At 38.3% G+C, this 26,434-nt stretch overlaps 1 protein-coding gene across 1 annotated transcript in view; it reads left to right on the forward strand.

Annotated features, from left to right (window-relative positions):
• SRI (sorcin) overlaps positions 1-26,434 on the forward strand; it is a 264,616-nt gene that overhangs the window by 150,160 nt on the left and 88,022 nt on the right. The gene's annotated exons all lie outside the window — the stretch shown is intronic.

The raw sequence follows: 26,434 nt of genomic DNA on the forward strand, positions 1-26,434 counted from the left end.
GAATTTTTTAAACTCTCAAAGAATGAACCAGAGAGGTCCAAATGTCAACTGAAGAAACTGAGAAACACCACCATACCCTGTGTCTTTTAGAGGTCATCCGAGAGATTCTACGATCCCACGTAAATTTTTCTCTCCTCCTTTTCTCTTTCATTGGGAAATAATGCTCACTTATTTAACCAGCATGATAATTTAAAAACTTCAAAAGCGAATACAAAAAAGTGACATATCAGAGAGAGAAAGGGTAAAAAAAAAAAAAAAAACTTAGACCTATATTAGGAATGACTTAATTTTACCAAGTAGTCAAAATCCTAATAAATACAGCACAAAGCAAAAGAAACTATCTTAAAATACAAAATCTATTTCTGAGGCCAATTACATAAAAGATAAAGAAAAATATCCTGCAATATGACTGCTTCTCTTTATGTAAAGCGTATTTGGATAACCTGAAAGTTGAGCCTCCCTTTTACAAGACTGATTAAACCATGCTCACCTCATATTGATGGAAAAAAGCAATTTTGATGAACAGTTATATCGACTCTTTTTCAGCAACTTACAATTTACAAATATCTTTCATTCAATCCTCATAACAACCATATAAATTAGGCACTCTTTGTCCTTACTAGCATCTGTATTGTGTTATTTCTGTTCCTGAGAGGAAGCTCCAGCAAATTGGTCAAAATAAGGACTTACAATCAAAAGAACTGAGAGTGAATTTTCTGTGTGTCTTTTCTGTATGAATTGAAGCAAACTGCTTTCAGCTCTGTGAGGATCTGTCCCCTCATCAAAAATGTTGGCCTAAAACAGGTATGTCACAGAGTTACAGGGAGAACTAAACAGTATAACACAAGTGAAAGTATACTAAACAGTACTTCCAACACTGTTTATGTAATCCCATTTTTAAAATAAGGTTGGTTGGTTTAGTTTTGTTCATTCTTTTTAAATGAGGGTATGATGACGCACAGAAAGGGATTTTCCCCAGGCATCATGGGCTAGTATGGTACAGGAATGGAAATCTCAGTCTTTGGAGTAGGAGCTATGGAGACAAATCAGACCCTTACTCTCCCCACCCTGCCTGTCATGAGCAAAGCATTTATTCCCTCAGCTACTGGTAGGATTGGGGGCTGAGAGTTCAAGCTGCAACCCTCACAGGGCATTGCCTTAGGCATAAGGGACCTGTATTCCCCAGAGTTGTGTACCCTGCCCAGAGTTGGGTACCTTCCCCTAACTGGTCACTGCAAGATACAGAGGCCTGGCCCCCTAACTTCCACTCTGGGTTAAACTTTCTCAAGGGCTTCCTAAGTTCTAGAGAACCCTATAGGATCAGCTGAAGCCTTCATTGCAACTGCATAGAGTTCACCTTCTTTCTCTGCCCTATCTTGCGTCCCTCACCCCTTGTAGGTACTGAGCCCGAGAGCACTCCCCCAAAAAACCTCCCGCTCACAAATCTCCATCTCAGAGTTTCCTAGGAACCAGACTTATACAATCTCCTGACTCCAAATTCCATGTTCTTGGCACAACCAGTACATGTGAAAGCAGGGAAATATTTCTTCACAATAAAACTGTATCTGCCTGCCAAGTTATCAGCAAATCTTTTAAGAATATAAAATAGAACCTGTAATTTTAGATCGTGGCAGGACAGCTTCAGGATCATGAAGTACAGAGCCCGAAGCAAAATCAAACACCAAAAATATTCTCTGCTGTCTATTTTGTGTGAGAAGATACAAAATGGGATAAAATTGGCTCTTGCTGTCGGGAGCCTGCAGTCAAAATGCCTAGGATGTCAACTCCGCACAGAGAAAGAGAGCAGAGCCATGGCGACCACACAGACACCCGGGCTTCAGGGGTCTGTCTCCATCAAAGTGCACAAAGCACATTGGCGACTGGCCGCAGAGCAGTCACGAACTGTTCACGGACAGTTGTCTGTACAGCCTTGTCACAGGGAACCACAACACACATCACCCACAGAGGTCTTCTCAGAGCTATTGTGTTTCTGCTGTCATTTCTCCCTTGAGAAATGTGTGTCATTTCTCTGTGTCAAACTGGGCCAATCACATTCCCTCTCCCTATCATTTGGCCTTTTGAATCGAGAGCCCGAGAGACTGTTGGTCTTAATAATGTGAAACTGCAGAAAAGGGACCACAAATGACTACTGCTACAGGGCCTGGAGCAGCCCTGCTTCCCAAGGCCAATATGTACCTCTTCCTTGCATTCTGAAAGATATGCCATCAGTTTCCCAGGGAGGTTTGCTAAAGTAATCTGAGTTGGATTCTATTACTTGAAATTCAAAGAAACAACTACTCCAAGTCCTCTGTAAAGTTTTGTATAAAACCCCAGAAATTTTAATTATGCCTTTGACAGAGAGAACATCTGTGTAAACTGTCTCCCACATGCTGACATTAATAAAAACAAAAGAAAACTTGAAAAAACGTCCACCTGTCTCAGTGCCACATGATAGGACCATGAACAAAAAAATAAATAAAATCTACAACAGCAGCAAAAGGTTTTTAACAGGTCACATCACTTCTTTCTCGAAAGTTTCCAGTACACTTTTCCATCACACTTTAAATACAATCCAATCTTTACATTGGCCGAACCATATATTACCTTCTTCAGCTGACTCTCGGCGCTCTCTGACCTCATCTCCTTCCACTCTCCTCTTCACTGACTCCATCCACACACACTGACCTCTTTATTCTTCTCAAGGACACTCCACCTCAGGGCCTTGGCACTTACAGTTTCCCAATCAGGGTACCAATGTCCTACAGATCTCTATATGGCTTATTCTCTCTCTTCCTTCAGGCCTCTGCTCAAAAGCCATCTCTTCAAAAGGGCCTTCCCTGACATCCCATCTAGAACACTAGCCCTGCCCTCTCTCTATCCTTATATTCCACTTAATTTTTCTTCATGCCACTTGTCACTACCTAACCTTACATTATACCTAATAACATTATAAAATAGTTGCATATTTGTTAACTATCTGTCACCTTACCATACTGTAATCTCCATTTTGGTCACAAATCGGTATATTTTGGTTCATTATGGAGTTCACAACATTTAGAACTGTCACACAGAAAGTTTTCAAGTGATATTAATTGTAAGAATAAAGAAATGGTTAAAATCTAAGCAATGAGATATTTCCATTAGGAAGCTGAGTATCAAGAGTGTGTACTGAGGATTGCGAATGACTTTGCTTCAGTCCCTCATACCTCTTGGGCTGTACGATAACAGCAGGCACATCCTTCAGGGGGAAAGTCCTGTCAGGCTGAGGCCCACAAAAGGAGCAGCTCTCCCTTCTGATGTCATTTCAGCACATACCTGCTATGAGACCAGGTAGTAAGCACTTTGAGCCTTTAGGAAACAGACTGTCAGTGAGGTAGAGAGTCAGGTGGTAGCAACCAGAGAAAGGCAGCAATGAGTACTAACAAGGCTAGTCCAATGCAGATAGAGGAGACAAGACTTGGGAAAGAGGCAAAGATGATGTCAGACTGGCTAGCTCCGTTGAAACATCTGCCCTGAAAACACAAGGATTCTCCCACAGGCCGTTTCCTTGTTAAATGTGTTAAATGGCTTTTCCAATAACTCCACATGCACATACAAGCACATTCCCTTCTAGCTTTGATATCTGACAAAAAAAAAAGTGTGTTTTCAAATTTTTCTTATTCCATAGTCTCATTCCACCTGCAAAATAGTTTCCGTTAGGTTCAAAGGGAAAAAAAAAAAATCAAGCTCTCATATATTAAATCTTATGTCTTACAACATGAAATTTTGTTTGACAGTCTTCTAACCTTCTTTAAAGCTCATGTGTTTGCAAAGAATCGGCCGAAGTAGTAGTACAACCATCCTTCTGATTTACTATCCTTCAATGGTGAATTAAATTGCAGTATGATCTCTAAACAAATATGGCTGGGCACAACACATTCTGAGGTATTCACGCCATATATTGGCAAGTGCCTTTCCTGCCATGCTTACCAAACCCACTGATTTGAGCAGAGGAACAGGGAAGGGTACGAGTGGCTTAGATAGAGAAGGGTTCCTGAGAGATGGAATCACACCACTGCCAAATAGCAGTTTTGTTTTCTGAAGTACAATATGTGAGGATAAATGGATTGTATGTTTCCTTAATGTACTTCCTCAGAAAAATAGATACTACATACATAGATAGATCCTTATGTTTTACTTGGTAGTCAGGTATCATGCTAGTTGTCAACTGAATGTAAAATTCATATTGCCAAGAAAAATATTAATATAAAAAATACGCCTCAGAGTGTAAAAATAGGTATGAGCTCTTCCAAAGAAAAATATATCAAAAGCCTAAAAAATGTACTACTTTTTTACCCAAAATTTTATTTCTGGGAATTTAGACTAAGACAATAACCATAAACAAGCAGAAAGATTCAGTTACAAGGATATTAGCATTGTATGGAATCATAACCATGAGCGTTTGGAAATGACATACATGTCTATCAGTAGGGGCTGAGTAAAACAAGCCATGAACATCCATGCAGGGAGGTACAATGAAACCACTAAATGATTTTAAAATATTTAGAGGTTTTAAAAAGTAATTATGGGGTAGTTTTAAGTTTAAAATATATTCTTTTTTTTTTAATATGGTACAATGCCAATTTAGTTTAAAATAAGCATGCATTTTTACTGAAACAAAAAATTCTGGAAGGAGATATACCAAATATTAGGTTGCCCTTAATTTTTTGAATTACATAAAATTTTTACTTTATTGCCTTTATACTTTTACTCCAAAATCAGCTATAATGAATGCATGTTATCCTTTAATAAAAAGGATAAATATTTTGAAACTATATGATAAAGAAAACGCACTTTGTGTGCAGTGGAAGATTGAAAAGGAACGCAGCTATTTGTTGCAATGACAGAATAATTTGTGTGATACTTCTTAGAGATATAGTTCTATCTTGCCACCTTGAAATGATAATAAATAACAACTACTCTTACAATGAAGCAATGTCAGAGGGCTACAATGGGAAGTCAAAGTAATATTAATAGTCCCAAAGTCATACATCAAGCAAATGAAAAAGTTCCCTAGAGAAAGATGCTGGTAGAATAAATAATCAAGAAGAATGTACTTTTTGTAAATAGTGCTCTTCGTGAGGTGGCAGAATAGGTTTTAGAAGCATTTAAAGTGTTAATCACTACACTAATTTTTGATGCATGGTGACAAATATTTTAAGAGTTACATTATTAGAGTCATATAATCATCAAATAAGGAGTTTGTCAGAAGAATCATTTGGAAAATGTTGACCCATATAACATTTAAAATGCTATTGATATTCAAGGATTGATTATTGTATCTGCAAATTTATGAATATATGTATCCTACAAATGTATCTTCCTTTCTTTTATTTCTCCCTATCTCAAGCTTGCCTCTCCTTTCACGTACACACACACACCCATTGTATTGCTGCCATATCAAAAACAACTAGTGTTTCTTTGCAGTTTTACCTGGTAAATTTTCTGCTCTATGGTAATCTAGTTACAATAGAGCCTCGGTTTTCTATTTTTGCTATCTAGGAAAAAAATCCAAAGGAAATTGAGTGTCTTTGATTCATAAAACCACTGCTAAGCTTATAAACTTCTCTTTTTTATTCAAATCACACTCGCCATAAGTTGATTAAAGAAGACAGGAGTCATAGTAAAGTTTCATGAAAAAAGTCATCTTTTCCTCACTCATTACAACAAAGAGAAATGAGATCAAATCTGTGTTTTCACTCAAGCCTCGGAAAACAAATTTTCCAGACCAAATAGTTTATAAAGGATTTTTACTGTCATGCTAGGGAAGAACAAAAAGTATACAATACACTCTGATTTGGGGGAAATCAGAGAGTGTGTCAGTTTGGGAGAGAATATCCCAACCCTTTGACAACTTCAAGCTTGTCAAAGTTGGGCAGTTGTTCAAATGGGCAGTTTTTGATTTTGCTGTATTTCTTGTTCAGTGCCTCTTAGCAACTCAGAATCCCTGTAGAGAATTCCCAAGGAAAAAGACTTCAGTATGTATAAAAAATAATTAAAGAATGTTTTAGTTCCCCAAGAAATAGATCCTGAGGCAAGGATTTAAGTAAACATTTATTTAGCAGGTTCGAGAAACTCCAGTAGTAGAAATATGAGGAAGGGAAGGCAGCCAATGGCAAATAAGATGTTAAGCAAATGTGTTGGTTAGTTTTTGCTGCTTAACAAACCACTCCAACACTTACTGACTTTAAAATAAAACATGTATAGTCTCTTGCATTTCTGTGAATCCTCTGGGTGGTTCTTGTCAGGGCCAGGGCCAGTGGTTGGTCTAGGGGACTTTTGCTGGAACAGCTAGTCTCTCAGTCTCTATCTCTAATCCTCCCAGAGGATAGCTTAGACTCCTTTAGGTGGCAGTCTCAGGTTCCAAAAGAAAAACACAAGCAATCAAGCCCCAACATGCAAGCACTTGTCAAGCCACTGATTGTGCCATGTTTGCTGATCTCCTAAAGGACAAAGCAAGTCCACTTGAATTCTAGATTGTGGAAATAAACTCTACTCTTTGATGGGGCATCTGCCATATCACATGATAGGGAAGAGGAGAATTTGAGGTTAGACTGCAATTTACCACCACCTGCCATACTGGGTAATCGGAACTTATTCTGGCTGGGAAACAATTATTCTATCCTCCAGAGTTAATCCCTCTAACCCTAGGAATGAGCAAACTGGGCTATTGATATATGAGTCTCCATCAGTCATTGGAGGATTGCTCCAGGATTAATATGCCAACAATTCCAGATGCCTGCACAGGAGCAGGTTCAGGAACAGACCTCGGGCACACTGATGCAGACAGTGACAACTGGAAGTCTTCTGGAACAACCAGAAATAAGTCCTGAGGATAGCAATAGTACATATTTACCATTCAAAATGATTCAACCAGCCAAAGCAGATAGCTTCAAATATTTCATCTTTAACTCTACTCTTTTTTTTTAATTCATGAGACAATAAAATGCCTGAAAAGTAGCATTCAATAGCCCTTACCGGTTTTCTAGTTAAAAGAATGACATAGTCACTCTTGCGGCCCCTTAAGCAGCTGCCTATCAATAGGAAACATCTAACTGAGAACTCAAACTCAAAGTCAACCTATCTAGTAAACACTACTTAAACATCCATGGGTACTGTTCCTCTTCACACCCAGGGGAACACGCTAGCCCAGTTTTGGACAGTGTCACACCACATCTTTCAAACACATCAATGATTAAGGAACAAGGCAAAAATTTTCTGAAATGGAATTATCAGAAAAGAATAGTGATAACATTATTTCAATCACTTTAACCAAGTGTTATCAAAGACTCAAATCTATAATGTGACATTAAAATATAATTTTTTGTGTTTACAAAATGCTTCTGTTTAGTACAGAGAACAGTGGTATAGTGTAGTGGTCAAGGTCATAGACTCTGAAGTCAGATGCCTGGGTTGGAATCTGGCTGGCCACGTACCAGCTATGTGAGCTTGGACAATTTACTTAAGCTCATAGGGCCTCCATTTTCCCACCCATAAAATGAGGATGATACTGCTTCCTATCGCAAAGAATTGTAGTAAGGATCAATATATATAATATTCTTAGAACAATACCGGGCAATATGGTGAATATTAGCTATTTTTAGTAGTGAATTACCATTTGCACATACTAATATAAGTTAATAGTGCTCTATTGATTTGAGTTAACAAGAGTTATTTGAAAACAGAAGTCAGCAAAAACAAAAGTTTACAGGTATGATTTAAGTATACCAAGATGTTAGATAATGCCTTGAGGAAATTAGACTTTATAAAAATTAGAAGTGGTTCTGACCTCGGTGGATTCAAACTTACTTCTGAATGGCTCTTGTTAGAAAAATAAGTGTTCCATTGCACACAGACACCCATTTACAATACCCACATACACACATACACTAAACACACATTACACAACTAAAAAACTTCATGAAGCAGCAATCATTGTACTATTTCCTATTCTCTTCTGTATCAATTTATTAAAGTGTTTGTAGTAATCTACTATTAATTTCACCATCATGACCTATGGTTTGAAAACTACTATATAACCATCTCTTACAATGGGACAATTATATGGGAAAAATATCTGCTATTCCCAATTCTGGCCACTTATCAACCCAGTTCTGCCCCGTTGTACCAGGGTTAAGCTTTCCCTCAGTATGACGGGAAACAGCGATTCTTCCAGATCTTCTTGCAGATTCCCAACTTTGTCAGAATACACTGATCTCTGATCCTGGTGTCAGCTACTCACCCTTCTCAGCACTTCTCTGAACATGTAAGACATGGGGAATGAATGTTTGTGCCTGGGAAAATGAAGCCCGCTCTATGACCTAAAGTTCTTCTGCCTATTGTGGACATGAGAGGCATGAGGTTGTAGCAAGAAGGGGTCATTAACCTCTGGGAGCTGCAAACAGCCTCCTTCAAGCCCCAGAACTGAAATAATGACCTCTGTCCTTTCATCCAATTTGTGGCCAAAGCAGCACACAGCACAGCAGCTAAATTTAACCCTTCACAACTGAACACATAACAACGTTTTAGGAACTGAAATTTTGTAGAAACATCAGGTATCAGGCCAGATTAAGTATAGTTTTAGATAAATGGTCCTTACACCACAAAAATCACTTGGAACACAGTCTACTTGCCTTTTAATCTCTTTCTACTCATGCCAATTATATATCACTAAATTCTACTTATTTTTTATGTTCCTTTAAGGTAGTTCTACACTTTGATTTTCACACTTGGTAAGTTGAATTAGAGACAGGAAAGTTTCACCTCACAATATTAAATAAGAGTTCTGGAGATAGATAGTAGTGACGGTTATACAATGATGTGAATGTACTTAATGTCATTCATCTGTACACTTAAAAATGATTAAGATAGAAAATTTTGTTATGTGTATTTACTACAATTTAAAAATAAATTAGAAGTATTAAATAGGAGTTCTTTTGAATTTGGACCTTTCCCCTCCTTATGCCTTCACCAAGAAAAAATGCACAAGCAGATATTTTATAGTTTGTTAATCAAGTAAAATTTAGTTATTTAGATCTTCAAATCTGTCATTCATCACAACTTCCTAATTTTTATTATTGTGGGGAATAGCCAGAGGAAACAGAAATACCCCTCTTAGTTTCTTAATCAAAATTTTCCATGCATCCTACCACCTACCCGCTGGTGAAGTTCTCAATAATAAACATGTATCTGTAACAGATTGATATTTTTACTAATCCCAGAATTGACATATTAACAAACTTTGTGGCAGACACCTGTTGACTTACTCAAATTGACTAGTCAAAAGTATTAATAATAAAAATATCTTCAAAGAATTACACAAATACGCTGTTTCAGAAAATGTGAAAATGGAAGACTTACTCAACAATATCCGCTTGGCTGCACGTTGAACACTAAAGAAAACAAGGACATTTTATCTGGGTGCCTCTATTAAATGAGGCATAGTTTTTCAGCAAGGCCTTGAATAAAACCAGGAGAGCAGTTCATTTAACATGTTTCTCATTGACCTTGTGAGGCATCCGTTCAGCATCTTTAGTAAAAGAACACGGTAAATAAGTATGCTCTTTTACTTTTGAATTTTGATGGCCTTATAAGCCATTCAAGCTTCACCTTTGTGGCTGATGTGTCATCAGAAACTATTTCCAGTCTATTTCTGGATAGCTTTTTTGTAGCTTCCAATTACATAGTATGCATGCTTCTCTCTCATGCTTATCTTACTACCCAAACCAAATAGTCCACTTAGTAAGAATGAAATAAGTCGTGTAAGATTTCTATCTAAAAATCTTTTAACTTTAGGCTTTTTTCCCCCAGTGCTTGAATAATGCATTTAACATCTGTCTTAATTCTAGACTTGATATCTGCCTCAAACATATTAGTATGATAGTCACCCTCATACCCTATCCTAGCCCTCCTGATTTCTCAAACAATTGATAATATAGGAAACACAATATTATGTAAAGGATGAGGAAATACACTTAAAATGTAAGACAGACTATGCAAATACTTGTTTTCAATAATTAACTAATATGATTAAGCCAAAGGCATTAAATAAAGCATATTTTGTGAAACCATACCAGATACTGTGCCATTTCCAGTACCAAAATGAATTTCTACACAAAAACAGCCAATAAAGTTTTCAATCAAGAATTCTGTAGTTATTTTCTGTAGTATATAACCACTTTACTACAAGGATTTGAAGAGAGACGTCAAATATACCTAGAATTTCAAGGACAAAGCAATGCAAACAGCCCTGTCTAGATCATATTTCATACAACTACCAATGACCAAATTATAAGATATTTTTTTAAAACTTGCCAAAAAAGATTTTGTAATATAATGATCAAAAGATAAAAAAGATTTACAGGTGTACACTTTGAAGTGTAAACCTTTTTTATAAGTAAAGAAACATAAACCTTGGAGCCCAAAATCTTTTTTTGTTTTGTTTTTTTGTTGTTTTTTTTATTTCGGCATATTACGGGGGTACAGATTTTAAGGTTTAAATAAATGCCCATTTCCCCCCCGCCCTCCAAAAGTCTGAGTCTCCATCATGACCATCCCCTAGATGGTGCACATCTCACTCATTATGTATGTATATACCCGTCCCCCTCCCCCCTCCCACCTGCCCAATACCCTATTACTGTAGTACCTATGTGTGCACTTAGGTGCTACTCAGTTAATACCAGTTTGCTGGAGAATATATCTGGTGCTTGTTTTTCCATTCTTGGGATACTTCACTTAGTAGTATAGGTTCCAGCTCTAACCAGGAAAATATAAGATGTGCTATATCACCGTTGTTTCTTAGAGCTGAATAGTACTCCATGGTATACATATACCACATTTTATTAATCCATTCTTGGATTGATGGGCACTTGGGCTGTTTCCACAGCCTTGCAATTATGAATTGTGCTGCTATAAACATTCAAGTGCAGGTGTCTTTTTTGTAGACTGTCATTGAATCATTTGGGTAGATGTCCAGCAATGGGATTGCTGGATCAAATGGTAGATTCACTTGTATCACTTTAAGGTATCTCCATATTGCTTTCCACAGAAGTTGAACTAGTTTGCAGTCCCACCAGCAGTGTAGGAGTGTTCCTTTCTCTCCGCAACCACGCCAGCATTTATTGTTTGGAGATTTTTTGATAAAGGCCATTCTCACTGGGGCTAAGTGATATCGCATTGTGGTTTTGATTTGCATTTCCCTGAGGATTAAAGATGTTGAGCATTTCTTCATGTTTGTTGGCCATTCTTCTGTCTTCTTTAGAAAAATTTCTGTTCAAGTCCTTTGCCCACTTTTTAATGGGGTTATTTGATTTTTTCTTCCTAATTTTCGTGAGTTCTAAGTATATTCTAGTTATCAGTCCCTTATCGGAAGCATAGGATGCAAAAATTTTCTCCCATTCTGTAGGTTGTCTGTTTATGTTCATGACTATTTCTTTGGCTGTGCAGAAGCTTTGTAGTTTCATCATGTCCCATTTATTTATTTTTGTTGCTGCTGTGATTGCCTTTGGGGACTTCTTCATAAACTCTTTGCCCAGGCCGATGTCTAAGAGAGTGTTTCCAACTTTTTCCTCTAGAATTCTAATAGTTTCATACCTTAGGTTTAAGTCTGTTATCCAGCGTGAGTTGGTTTTTGTGAGAGGTGAAAGGTGTGGGTCCTGTTTTAGCCTTCTACAGGTGGCTATCCAGTTTTCCCAGCACCATTTATTGAAGAGAGATTCTTTTCCCCAGCGTATGTTTTTGTCTGCTTTGTCAAAGATGAGATGGCTATATGAGGATGGTTTTATATCAGGATTCTCACATCTGTTCCACTGGTCAATATTCCTGTTCTTGTGCCAATACCATATTGTTTTAATTACTACAGCTTTGTAGTATAGTTTGATATCTGGCATATTAATGCCTCCCATTTTGTTTTTGTTGCCTAGAATTGCTCTTGATATTCGGGGTCTTCTTTGGTTCCATACGAAGCATAAAATTATTTTTTCTATATCTGTGAAGAATGCTGATGGGATTTTAATAGGTATTGCATTGAATCTGTAGATCAGTTTGGGTAGTATAGACATTTTGATGATATTGAGTCTGCTGATCCATGAGCATGGTATGGATTTCCATCAGTTTAAATCCTCTGCTATTTCCTTCCTCAGTGTTTCATAGCTCTCCCTGTAGAGGTCTTTTACGTCCTTGGTTAAGTATATTCCTAGGTACTTTAATTTCTTTGTTGCTATTGTGAAGGGAATTGAGTCTTTGATTTGGTTCTCAATTAGATTGTTATTGGCGTATATGAATGCCTCTGATTTCTGTGTATTGATTTTGTATCCTGAGACTTTACTAAATTCATTGATCAGTTCCAGGAGTTTCTTGGTTGAATCCTTGGGATTTTCTAGATATAATATCATATCATCAGCAAACAGTGAAAGTTTGATCTCTTCTGCCCCTATTTGGATACCTTTGATTCCATTTTCCTGTCTGATTGCTGTAGCCAAGACTTCCAGCACTATGTTGAACAGAAGTGGAGATAGTGGGCAGCCTTGTCTGGTTCCAGTTCTATGTGGGAATGATTTCAATTTTTCCCCATTCAGTATGATGTTGGCTATGGGTCTGTCATATATGGCTTGTATCATTTTTAGGTATGTCCCTTCTATGCCTATTTTCTTAAGTGTTCGTAATCATGAAAGGGTGTTGAATTTTGTCAAAAGCTTTTTCTGCATCTATTGAAAGAATCATGTGGTCTTTGTTTTTGCTTCTGTTGATGTGGTGAATTGCATTTATAGATTTACGTATGTTGAACCATCCCTGCATCCCTGGGATGAAGCCCACTTGGTCGTGGTGGATTATTTTTTTGATAAGTGTCTGGATTCGGTTAGCTAAGATTTTGTTGAAAATTTTTGCATCTATATTCATTAGGGATATTAGTCTGTAGTTTTCTTTTATTGTTGCATCCTTTCCTGGTTTTGGTATCAGAGTAATATTCGCTTCATAAAAGGTGTCGGGGAGGTTTCCATTCTTCTCAATGTTGTGGAATAGTTTCTGCAAGATAGGTACAAGTTCTTCTTTGTAAGTATGGTAAAATTCAGGTGTGAAGCCATCTGGACCAGGACTTTTCTTTTTAGGGAGATTTTTAATTGCTGTTTCTATTTCAGCTGTTGAGATTGGTCTGTTCAGGGAATCTATTTCTTCCTAGTTGAGCCTAGAAGGCTGTGTGTTTCTAGAAATTTGTCCATTTCCTCCACATTATCTAGTTTGTGTGCATAGAGATTTTTGTAGTATTCATAAATTGTATCTTGTATCTCTTTGGGATCAGTTGTGATATCTCCTTTTTTATTCCTGATGGAGCTTATTAGAGATTTCTCTTTTCTGCTTTTCATTAGCTTAGCCAATGGTGTCTCAATTTTATTTTTTCAAAGAACCAACTTTTTGTTTTATTAATCTCCTGAATAGCTTCCCTGTTTTCAATTTCGTTTAGTTCTGATTTGATCTTGTTGATTTCACTTCTTCTGCTGTGTTTTGGGTTGGTCTGTTCTTTTTCCAGCTCTTTGAGTCATTTCATTAGATTGTCTATTTGTGATCTTCTTGTCTTTTGGTTATAGGCATTTATGGAGATAAACTTTCCTCTCAGAACTGCTTTAGCTGTGTCCCAGAGGAGTTGATAACTTGTCTCTCCATTGTCGTTTTCTTCATAGAAGTTTTTTATTTCCATCTTGATTTCTTCATTTACAAAGTAGTCATTTAGTAGGAGGTTGTTTAATTTCCACGTTTTTGTGTAGAAATGTGAGTTTCTGTTAGGGTTGATTTCTACTTTTATTCCACTGTGATCTGAGAAGGTATATGGTATGATTTCTATTTTTTTAATTTCTTGAGATTTTGTTTGTGTCCTAGGATATGGTCAATCTTAGAGAATGTCCCGTGAGCTGATGAGAAGAACGTATATTCAGTGGATTTTGGGTAGAATGTTCTGTAGATGTCTGTCAGACCCAATTGTTCTAGAGTTTTGTTTAAGTCCATTATTTCTTTATTAATTTTCTGTTTGGAGGATCTGTCTCGTGCCCGTCAGTGGGGTGTTGACATCTCCAGTGATTATGGAGTTGCTATTAATCCATTTGCTTAGCTCCAGTAAGGTTTGCTTTATGAATCTGGGTGCACCTAAGTTGGGTACATATATATTTAAAATTGTTATCTCTTCTTGTTGGACTGTGCCCTTCACCATTATATAATGACCCTCTTTGTCTTTTACTACTTTTGTTGGTTTAAAAACTAAATCATCTGAAAATAGAACTGCCACATCAGCCTTCTTTTGGCTTCTATTTGCTTGGAATATTGATCTCCACCCTTTTATTTTTAGTCTATATGCATCCTTGCAGGTTAGATGTGTTTCCTGAAGACAGCATAAACTTGGCCTGTATTTTCTTATCCATTCAGCCAGCCTATGTCTCTTGAGTGGAGAGTTTAAGCCATTCACATTTATTGAGAGACCTGATAGGTAAGGTAGATTACTGATCATTCTGTTGGGTTGGATGTTGTTGCTATGATTTCTGTCTTGAGCCATTGTAATATCTGGCCTTTAATCTTTGGGTTTTGGTTTTTTATATTCGTGGGTTATTATGATGTTCCGTGCGTAACGCTGTTTTAAGTACTTCTTGTAGGGCTGGCCTTGTCTTGGTGAATTCTCTGAGCCTTTGCTTGTCTGAGAATGTTTTTATTTCTCCTTCATATATGAAGCTTAGTTTTGCAGGGAATAATATTCTAGGCTGGGCATTGTTTTGTTTCAAAAGAGTGAGAATTGGGCCCCAGTCTCTCCTTGCTTGTAAAGTCTCATTAGAGAAGTCTGATGTTATTCGAATTGGCTTTCCTTGTATGTTACTTGCTTCTTTTGTCTTACAGCTCTTAGAAGGGCCTCTTTAGTTGATATTTTGGTCAGTCTGATGACTGCATGTCGTGACGTCTTCCTGTTTGCGTTGAATCTCCCAGGGGTCCTCTGAGCTTCTTGAACTTGTATATCAAGATTTTGAGCAAGGCCTGGGAAATTTTCCTCTATTATATCTTCAAATAGCTTGTCCAACCCTTGAGTGTTGTCTTCTTCCCCTTCTGGTAACCCTATGACCCTCACATTAGGTTTCTTCACATAATCCCACAGCTCTTGTAGGCTTTGCTCTTTTCTCTTGTTTCTCTGCTCTATTTCTGTGACTGATTTATTTAATTGGAGGGTGTTATCTTCAAGCTCTGAGATTCTTTCTTCTGTTTGCTCTACCCTGTTCTTGAGACTTTCCACTGTATTTTGTAGTTCCTTGAATTGATTCTTCATTTCCAGGAGTTCGGTTACACTTTTCTTCAATGTGTCAATTTCTTTTCCCATATCCTGGAGACTTTTTGTGTTTTCTTTGTGTTGGTTATTGAGTTGTTGTTGCAGCTGGGTGAGTGTTCTTATGATCCACATATGAAATTCCTCCTCTGTCATATTGGTTGCCTGATTTTGGTCGGTGTCCGTTTCTAGGGGGCTGGTGCTCCTCTTTGAGGGTGTGTTTTCCATTTGGTTCTTCATATTTCCTGAGTTCTTTCGCTGATTTCTTCCCATGTCGATCAGTTGTTGTTTCTTTCCTTTAGGTTATTGTTTGGGTATTCACACACCTTGTTTAGTTTCTGAGGTGTTAGGTGGTGTCTATGGGTGAAATTGGACCACTCCCTGTATATTGAGTCAGTGGGTGCTGTGGAAAGGCTGTGCAGGATGCCGTCCCTGTCAGTAGGTGGCGTTTGCTTGGAGGAACAAGCTATACTGTTGATTTTGTTGCCTGTTAACAGCTCTTGTTCTGGGCGGAGCTGGGTTGGGTAAGCCTGCCCTCAGGCCGTTAGCAGGGGTCAAAGTTCTGTTCTCTGCTTCCAGGCAAAGCTGTCAGGGTGGGGCTGGAATGGTCCCGCTCAGCCAGTAAGTCTGTGTGTGGGGGTGGGGCTGTCTGAGACCCGCAGTCTGGAGCAGGCCTCGCTTCTTTCCACCCTCCCCAACTCCGCAGCTACTCCCGGGCTTCTGCCAGCAGGCCAGACCACAAGCCACCAGGCCTCCCCGGACTGTGATGCCGGCAGGGAGGTTTCCTGCACAGGATTGCCACCTGGGTTGGGTGCACAGCCTCCTCCTGGGAGGAGGGTTGCCCTCTAGGATGCCGATCCGCCCCTAGAGGCACACACACCTCAGTAGGCTGTTCACGTATAACCCTTCTGTGCCCCGGGCAATGCTAGCCCTCGGTGCAGGGGATCTGGTCTGCAGGTCTGACCTCTGGGTCCCAGAGTTCAAACTGTATCCCCACCAGGGAGAGGATTTCCGGTCCCAATTCACCCACAGGGAGCCCAAGCTGTGTCTATGTCTCTCAGCCTCTGAGTCAGCACCGTTCTCCTGGGAACACGGTGCCAGCAGCACCTGGGAGGGCGGGCGGGTAGGGAGCTCACAGTCTGAGTTCCCCTGAGTCAGGTGTAAGGTCCCAAACAGGAAGGTCCTGTTCCCTGGAGGTGCCTCCGGCTGGTGGCTGTATTATCTCTCTGGGCAGCCGCGGGTAGGGTCGGGGGAGGGGAGGAGGAGGCAATATGGCGCCTGCCGCGCGGCTCGGGTCTGTGCACACGGAGGTGCCCGGAGGAAGTTGGGAACCTGGTGCCACGTCTGCTACAGGCTCACTGTTGGCAGGCGGCGGCGGTCTCTAGGCTGGTGTCCGCAGGTCTCTCCACCCGCTGGGGAGCCCACCAGCAGTCCCGAATGCAGGGGAGGGGAAACAGCAAATCCACCTACCCTTGCCGCTGGTCTCCAGGCTGCTCCAGTGGTCTCAGCCTCCAGTTCTCCTCCGCAGCCTCCTCCCATGGAGTCTCCCAGGGTCTCAGGTACCCCTCCTTCCAGCCCTTGTCCGCTGTATGCTCGTCTTCTTGCTTCTCTCCTCTAATTTCTGCTAAAATCTGTCTTTTTTGCAGAGACACTCTGTCTGGCGGTGTTATTCGTCTGCCATCTTGCTCCACCCCCTAAATCTTTTTATAAACAAGGAAATATGGCTTATCCAAAATGTTAGTGGCATTTTATTTGCATTTAAAAAAGAACTATGAAATAGCTAAGAAGAGTAAAAGATAGCAAGTGCATTTCATATCTTGGCCAACTCATATTCCTTTCCGCTTTGAATACTAGTCCTGAAACCTTTTAGGTCCACATCCAGGAAACCTTTACAAGTGACTCATATATATCAAATTCTTATGATTATCACAGTCTACTCTGCTTAATCTAGTGACTTGCAAGAACTAATGCTTTTCCAACTCCCAATCCTGACTCTGATTATCACTCACACCTCCTACAATTCAACAATTCAGAAAAGGAATGGGATTAGAAAAGTGAAAAGAGGAAGGAAAAAAGGGGGGAAATGTGTGCGGAATTAATGGAAAGAAAAAAATAAGCAAAAACATTATTAAAATGGGACAAAATACCTGATTCCATTCTTTTTTCCCTCAATTTACTAAATTCAGTAATCATGTATTGAAAACTTTTCTAATAATAATAGCCAACATTTATCAAGAACCTATTAAGAGCCAAGAATTGCTTTAAGTACCTTACAAATATTATCTCCTTTAATATTAATACAACTCTATGAGATAGGTACTATTAATGTTCTATTTTATAGACAAAGAAACTGAGGCACAGAGAATAGTAACTTACCCCATTTACACATACTGATACAGAATTCAACCCAAGCAATACAAATTTTTTTGTATTGCTGGAGCCCATATTTTTACCAAGTATGTTCTTTTTCTATCTGAGAGGATATGCTAACCACACCCATCTATGGGTTCCATTATACTGTCCACCCATGGGAAGTGGGATTCTAGAGAATCAGTCCTTAAATAAGCACACTTATGATTAACAGACTCTATGCCATGCTTTGCTTCTTATGACTTGAAAGAAACACAAAAATGGATAAGCCATGGTGCAAGCCCTGGGTCTAGATAAACTCACAGTCTAGCAGAGAATACGTTATTATTATTATCATTATTATTATTAAAACACAGTGAAAACCGTGCTTGTAGCTATGTCTAAAGTGCTATCAAGGGGGGTGATGACTAACTTCTTGGAGAATTTCAGGAAGAAGTCACAGAGAAGATGATAATTGATCAAAGTTTTTTAAAGAACAAGTAGGAGTTTTCAGAAAATAGGGAAGGCAAAAAGAGTGAAGTAGGTATCTGTGTTTTGGATAACAATAATGAAGAGTCATGTGTTAATAAACTTTCTTGTTGCACATACACACAAGACTTTATGCCCATGGAAGACATAAATATAAATAAAATACAATCCCTTTTTCAATAAATTCATAATCTAGGAGGGGGGTAACACACAAATGAATATTACAAGGTTCTATTTTTTTTAACATTCTAAGAAATTTAGAGATGAATCGTTTAGATGATTTAAAGGGCTTCTTTTCGTGAATCCAAAGAATTCTGGGAAACTGATGCATATTCTACTTCTACAGCCCTGAGTCCAGGAAGGTGGTTGGATCAGCTGAACTAGCCTCAAGAGTCTGAGAATGGATGAGAACTGAATGTACTACCACAACCATATTTTTTCATTAGATAATTCTGAGATTGATGAGGTATACCTGTGCCAAGTGGAGGAGTATCCAGCACATATCCAGGTTAAATAATGTATAGGACTTCTCCTATACTTTATGCATAAACACTGGGCATGGAAGAGGACAAGTTACACTTCCAGAAGGACTTGTAATCTGTCCTTACAATTGTGTAAACCATAGCTAGATGGAGTCCCTAGGAAGCATCTTTGTCCTAGATGCTGCTGCGACCTTGCTAACATTTATTCAAACTCTCCTCTACTGCATTCTTAATACCGTGTTTCCCCGAAAATAAGACCTACCCATAAAATAAGCCCTGGCAGGATTTCTAAGCATTTGTGCAATATAAGCCCTACCCCAAAAATAAGACCCCCATCGTGACAGCTACTATCCCAGAGGTGACCAGAAAGGTGTGGGCAGCCCCACCAACAAGGTCAGCTGCCCCTGTCAGGGCCCAGCCATCCTGCACGTGCTGCAAGCTGAGGCTTTGAGAGGAAAAGAACACATCCCCTGAAAATAATCCCTAGGGTGTGTTCTTGAGGAAAAATAAACATAAGACCTTGTCTTATTTTCAGGAAAACACAGTATAAGTAAAACATGTTTGATTTACTCAAAGAGTACCTACATCTTGTTTTTCTGTCAATCTAAGCCTGCTAATGACATTTTCCAGTATGACAGTTGGACAAGTAGTTTAACAAATTATATAGGAGTTCAGAAGCAAAAGTTACTGTTGATTAAATAATCAGTTCTTGGAAGCAGCAGCATTGGAATTATGATTGATTGAATCTATCATCAATCAATCAATATTTCAGTCTGACTCATCCCCTTACTGATATATTCACTCATTACATAAGTTAATATAGTAAAAAATATTAGAGCTCCTCTTGCTGGCCTAGGAGATTTTCTGCCCTTTGTAAGGACTAATTTTATAGTTTATCTATAAAGAAAAAAATTTTAATTCCCTCATTACCAGGTTCTTGGAGGTATCCTGCTATTCTGACCAAGTATGTCAACAATAACAATAAACATCACTTGCATAGTTCTTTTCAATTTATATGGCATATTTCAATAATATCATCTCATGTAATTCCCCTAGTAACCCTGCGAAGGGTTAGTCAAGATTAGTCACTTGCCCCAAGGCATATGGCTAGTAAGTGGGTGAACCAGCTCTTCTATCTCATCCCACTATGGAATCCCAGTTCTGAATGAACCCATTGTGGAACTCCTCTTAGCCCATGGACTATTAACCTCATCTTCTTTGTCTGTGAACTGCTCTCCCCTCATCCATATGCCTAGCCAGGTGTTGTACCCATATAATACCTCCACTTAGGTCCTATTAATAGTTAACTGGGCCAAAAGAATACACTAACCAAGACAGAAAATCAGATTTTCTAAAGGACTTTGGGACACCAAGATACAGAAAGCGAGAGAGTGAGAGTGAGAGAGTGCCCACGCACTTTCTCGGGAGGTATGGGATATTACCAAATGAACAACAGGTGTCCTCAAAATTCCATCTGCACATGCTCCCTCTAAGAAAGTCCACTTGGAGGGAGGGTGAAGCACAATGTGGATTCAAGCTAATGGCATAATAATTACCTTTAGGTTACTCTAGGTCACTTTCTAAATCCTATCATGCATGGGCTGGGGAATTCCCAGATTGACAAAGCATGCCCTCCTTCCCCAGGTGTAGCAGTTGCTCAGGATAGGATTAAGGGTGGGGCAGCACCAAAATGGGGTGCCCATCCTCATCCTTCTTCCCAGGTGGAGCAATTTCTGGAAATAGCACCAGAACAGGGAGCTCATATCCTGAGAAGAGTGGGAGATCCTGACTTATCTACCTAACAATGTTCAGGAGTTTGGGGGGAGCTTGGTGGTCAACAGTTTTAAACACCTCAGAGAGGTCAGCAAAAATGAGAATTTGAGAATAGCCACCAATATTCACAATTAAAAAGTGACTGAGCATTTTCAGTAGCTTGATGAGAGGGACGATCAGATTACAAAGGTCTTTGTATTAAGTGGTTAGGACCAAGTGAGTTTGGAGAGGAGAAGCGGAGAAGGGAGGTCTGATCAAGTGACCTTGCTGTGGCAGTGGGGGGCTGGGGAGGAAGGATTAATGAACCCTGAGATTGAAAATGTATAAGAGAGAGTGAAATTGGTAGAAACAAGATCCTGGAGGGGACAAAAAGCACAAGTGATCCCAAGGAAGAAAATCTCATTTGTAAAGCAAGACAAGAATACACAATGTCTTCCACCCTCCCCGTAAAGTTGCAAAAGATATCTATTGAGAAGGATGATGATTTAGCATGTAACATCACAATCCACAGCACAGACCTAGCACATAGCACTTAACACTGTTAAATGAATACATGATTCTGCTACTCAAATATTTATGTGTAAATATATACATAGATATTCTTGTTACTGACAATTTTTAAAAATTAATTCGGAAAAGAGCATTCTACAGTCATTGGCCCTAAGGAGAGCCAAAAATAACAATAAGCTCTGCTTGTCTTGAACATCAGAGAAGAGGAATGCAATGACGCAGCTAACATATTAATTTGGCCACACCCATATACTCAGACATACCATTAGAATAATTTGCCCTTATGAAAAGCACAGTAATATAAACAAAGATCATTTTCATTTCAATAAAGGAAATTCCATGATACCCTTTCTACAGACCTTCCTTTCTCTATTGCCATTGTTTTCTTATAAAATGACTTTGTGCCTTCAAGCACTAACACTCTGAGAGTAGCTTGTTTCTTTCCATTTCCAGTGACAAATCAGATAAGGTAGGTCACAATATATGAGCAAGGCAGAGTAAAAATTTTCACATTCAAAACCAAAATTGAGAGCTGCCAATGACTTATGATTATAACCTACTGCATTCTTTGGCAGAAAACTTAATAAGTTTTGTTCAATGTGATAGCAAAAGAGTTGTTACACTAACATAAACTAAAAATAATGCAATTTTTTAAAAATCTTGTATTATTTTGGAAAATTGCAATGTTACTGATTGTCATTAATCTATGCCCTTGAAACAAAATATGCTAAATAACCCAGTTTTCTGAAGGAGCAAATGTTACTGGCCTCAGATCTTAGTTGTCTTTCTTTCTAAGAGCTAACACAGAAGTTCTTAAATTTTTCTGTGCATATACCTCTTCAGCTTCAGCCTATGGACTCCCCAGAATATTTAGAAGTGCATAAAATAATACTTTTACAAAAGCAACAGAAATTGGACTGTAATTGAGAAGCAATTTTAATACAGCTATTAGAATAGTAAATGTTTGTGAAATAGTAATATACAAGTTATGAACATATTAAATGAGATTGGTAGTGGAAATAATTACTATAATTTTAAAATGGTAAGTAGCATGAATAATTTTAAATAACTAATAGCTATAACATGTGATGAATTACAAAAATATCAGTAACTTCTACTGTGACAGAGTCACAGGTATATAATACAATGTAGTACTCCAGAACCTGCAACCTTAAGCCCACATGTGGCCTTCTAGGTCCTCAAGTGTGGCCTTTTGACCAATTCAAATTTTGCAGAACAAATGCTTTTATTAAAAGGGTTCAGCAGAGAAAGATGAAGCCTCTCTTGCCTCCTTTGGTGCTTAAAAAAGAATCTTGAAATCAGAAGACTACAGGTGCCTCACCCGAATCACAGTTTCAGTTTAAGCTTAATAAAGATTCCCCCACATCTCCAGATTAAGAACTCTTGGTTATACCTTTTATAAAAACTACAACTATAATTAGTGTTCACCAACTTTAATTACTAAATAAATGAACAAAAGTTTTTAATTTTCAAAACTAGTAAGACTTCACTGAGTATTCAGAGAACACAGAAATAAAAGTATAGCTGCAGCTGGCAAGGGGAAGATTAAAGTCCATGAATGTGGAGAATCTCTGATACACTCTAAGAAGTTACATCCAATAACTTCAGTTTACCACTGAAATGGCTCCCAGAAGGACCATGAAGAAGGATGCGTACAGTGGAGTCCCTTCAGTTATCCTAGCACATGTGGGATAACTATGTCCTGAAAACCCACAAGGTACAAATGGAATCTTAAGAATCTAAATCATGTTTCCTTTCTGCAATATTTTGATTAAAACTTCTCTAGAAGACCCAAGATTTTATAAAAAGAAAGATTTTTTTAGTTTCACCAAAATCCTAAATTGGTCATTGTTTGTTAGAATACTAATAAAAGCAAAACCACAGAAGTACAGATTTCTCTTTATTTAGTTGGTTGGTTGTTATTGGTTTGGGCTGTTTTTACTACTAAGGGTTGGAGAAATACCCCTTAACACAGCCAGAGTGGCCATTTGATGATATATAAAACAGGAAACCACCACAGAGGAAGCAGTGGTCAGTAACAAGAGAAGATCTTCATGGCATTACTCAAGCCAGAACTTATTTTCCCTCCTAAAACAAAGTATATTCATTTCTTAGAGCTAGTGTAACAAAGTACCAAAAAACTGGTGACTTACAACTATGTAAAAATGTATTCTCTCATAGTTTTAGAGGCCAGAATTTCAAAATCAAGATGCCAGCAGGGTTGGTTCCCTCTAGAGGCTCTGAGGGAAATCTGTTCCATGCCTCTCTCCTACGTTTGGTGGCTGCTGGCAATCCTTGTCATTCTTTGTCTTGGGGCAGCATAACTACAATCTCTGACTCTGTCTTCCACATGTCTTTCTCTCTCTGTCTCTGTATCTCAAATGTCCCTCTCCTTTGTCTTTTTTTTTTTTTAATATTTGTCTCCTTTGTCTTAAAAGGACACCAGTCACTGGATTTAGGGCTGCTTGCAATCCAGAATGATTTCATCTTAAGACCTTTAATTACATCTGTAAAGACCTTATTTCCGAATAAAGCACTGGTACCAGGGGTTAGAACTAGGACACTTCTTTTTGATGGACACAATTCAACCTACTACACCAAAGATTCCTAAAATCCCACACATTCTAGCTACAGAAACTTTTACTAAAGGACAATCCAAGGCAACACAAAGCATAATGCATGTTTAACTTGAATACCGTATTAGTAGATAGTTCTATTTTTTAAAAACTGAACATCATTAATTACTGGCATTTGAAGATCTGTATGAAAAGCAAAGGGAGTATATGTAGCCACAGAATAAAAATAGGATTGGTGAAGTCTGTGTGGCTAAGGCAGAAAGTTGAATAATTTTATGTACTTAACTTCGAGAAATTATAGACATAAACTAGGAATTCCTGGCAATCAACTCTGAAATGAGATGTGCCCGGGCTGGCACTGAAGGGTGTGGGCCACCAAAGGATGTAAAAACAGAATGAATACGGATGTCCCCACAGCCACTACTGCCTCGGGTGTTCCCCCTTCCCTAGTGAAATAAGCTATCATTCTACCCACAGTAGAGCTATGGCTGAATCATTTAAGATATATTGTCTATATTTATGCTTAAATTCTTTGTGAGTTTTAAATAACTTCTATTAATATTTCATCTAGTGGTATTCAGCCAATTCTAAACTAATGCTTTTATCTTTACATAGTCCTAAGATAATTGAAGAAAAAAACCCTTGATGTAGTACAAAAGAGAAAATGGTATCTGAACTGGGTAGACCAATTAATACTTACAGTCTTATTGGCCAAATAGCCACCAGCCCGGCCAAAGTTAGATGTCTAAAGGGGACAAGCAGAGTAAGCCATTTATTTTATTTTTTCTCCACTTCTTTTTTCAACTGACAATTTTTTTTTACTTACACCAATTGATAGCACATGTGCGCATCCTTTTTTCCTGTAGTCATTACACCAAAGAAAGAGATGACAGTTCTGAGGCATCAGAACTCTTTCAGTGGCTGCTGTACAGTTCTGTAACATGAGGAGAGAAGTCTCCAATTCCTTCTACATATTGAATTATTCCACAGTCTGTTTACAACTGCTGACTCCTGGGATTTAGTAAGCAATATCTAACAGCAGAGACACTTTCAGAAGAAAGGCCTAGGAACTCTATTACATTTCCACAAAATGCTATTACAGACATAGGAGATATGGAGTTAGGAAAGAAGTAATTAAATGAAAATGTTATAGATTAAAAAAGAGTCAAAAAAAAAAAAAAAAGCAGAACCCTGGGAATAGCAAGAGATAAAGTAGCCAGAGGCACTTGGCCTTTTCTGAACAATTTTAGCGCAAAAATGTTCAGCAATTGGTAGAAGCAGTTACTTAAGCATTCTGCTTTAGCTCATGAAGTACAGGTTTAGCCTTACCAATATATATTAGACTTGAATGGTTTCCAAGATCTTAAATTTCTGCACACCTCTATTATAGGTTTATATCAGTCCATCATTTTCCCTTCAAATCAGTCATTCACTCATTCATTTGGAAATATCTATTGAGACCCTCCTATGTATCAGTTTATCATTCTGAGCGTTATATATACAGCAGGGCACAAATGACACACACAAAAAATCTCTCTCCTCATAGCTCTTGAGTTCAAGGGGGGAAAAAAAACAATAAACACAATAAGTAAATTACAGTATGTTAGAAAGTAATCAGTGCTTGGAAATAAAGTAGGGCAAAGGGGAGCAGGTGAAAAGAGGTAGGCTTGAGCATGTGCAATTTGAAATAGGACTGCCTTGACTGTCTGTTATGAATCACCTCTAAGTTATATTAAGTGAAAAAAAGCAAGAGGTAGAAGAATGTGCCTAGTGGGCTGCCAACTTGTAATTTTTGAGACTATATATGCTTTGATATGCATAGCCTGTCTATTAAAGGAGCCCATAAATCATCAACATGGAACTCAATGATTGGGGAAAAAAGCTTTTCAATGTACCTCTTTCATAATTCTTTAAATATTTTAGTTAATTCTTTAAAATGAAGTTTTACACAACTGGAAACAACCTATAGTAAAATCAATTCTTTGGCAAATAACCTGTGAATATAAAATAAATCACCTATGTTTGGTACTACAGAATCTATATTTAATACTACCAGCATGATGGCAAACATTTAATAGCTATCTTTAAGGCAATCTCGGGTAAGAAAATAACTCTTAGCAAATAATTGATCTTTACAACCAAAAATATGCAGGAAAAATTGCCTATTACTTTCACTATTCTTAACTTTTGCTTTTTCTCTGATAATCTGTTTTATACTATATTCACTACTAATTCCATTCTAAAGCAAACAGGACTACATTCACTCTGGGTTTTTAAATTTATTTTTATCTCCCCTTTAGCATGTGAAAATCCAACTAACCTTCCCTTACTGGCACTATGCACAGATTGGCTGGACTGAAATTGCCTTACCAATAATCCTTCCAGTACTAACAGTAACTACCGCTCAACTGTTGAGTCATAGCTCGGCCACCAGCTTGCTATATCACCGTGCGTACCAGGAGGATGGAGTGACATCTCCAGTTTTTGAACATCTCTGTTAATAACAGCTACATTTATCAAAAATAGTTCAAATGTTTCCCCACCTCTTGAAACTATTAAGATTTTGCACATCTTATTCTTTGATATCATAATTAAGTGACCTCCTCTGAGGTCAGCAGGTATAGCTTGGAACACCTTCAGATTTCTTTTAGTGGTGGTCAGTCCATAGCCCTGCCAGTGCCCAGGAGCCTACAAATTTAACATAAATTTTGTGACCCAGGGAGTCAGAAACCTAGATGAAGAGGACAGGGATTCTTGCCCATTCTCAATTTCCCAAAGTAGCTATCTTCAGCTGTCTCTTATCTCCAGACTTTGTCAGTGACTTTGAGATATTATTATTCACTTATCCCACACACTTAACTCTTCTACTTTTACCTTCTCTTGAACTTACAGTCAGGTTCTTT

The sequence above is a fragment of the Microcebus murinus genome, chromosome 9 (assembly GCF_040939455.1).
Source record: "Microcebus murinus isolate Inina chromosome 9, M.murinus_Inina_mat1.0, whole genome shotgun sequence".
Lineage (NCBI taxonomy): Eukaryota > Metazoa > Chordata > Mammalia > Primates > Cheirogaleidae > Microcebus > Microcebus murinus.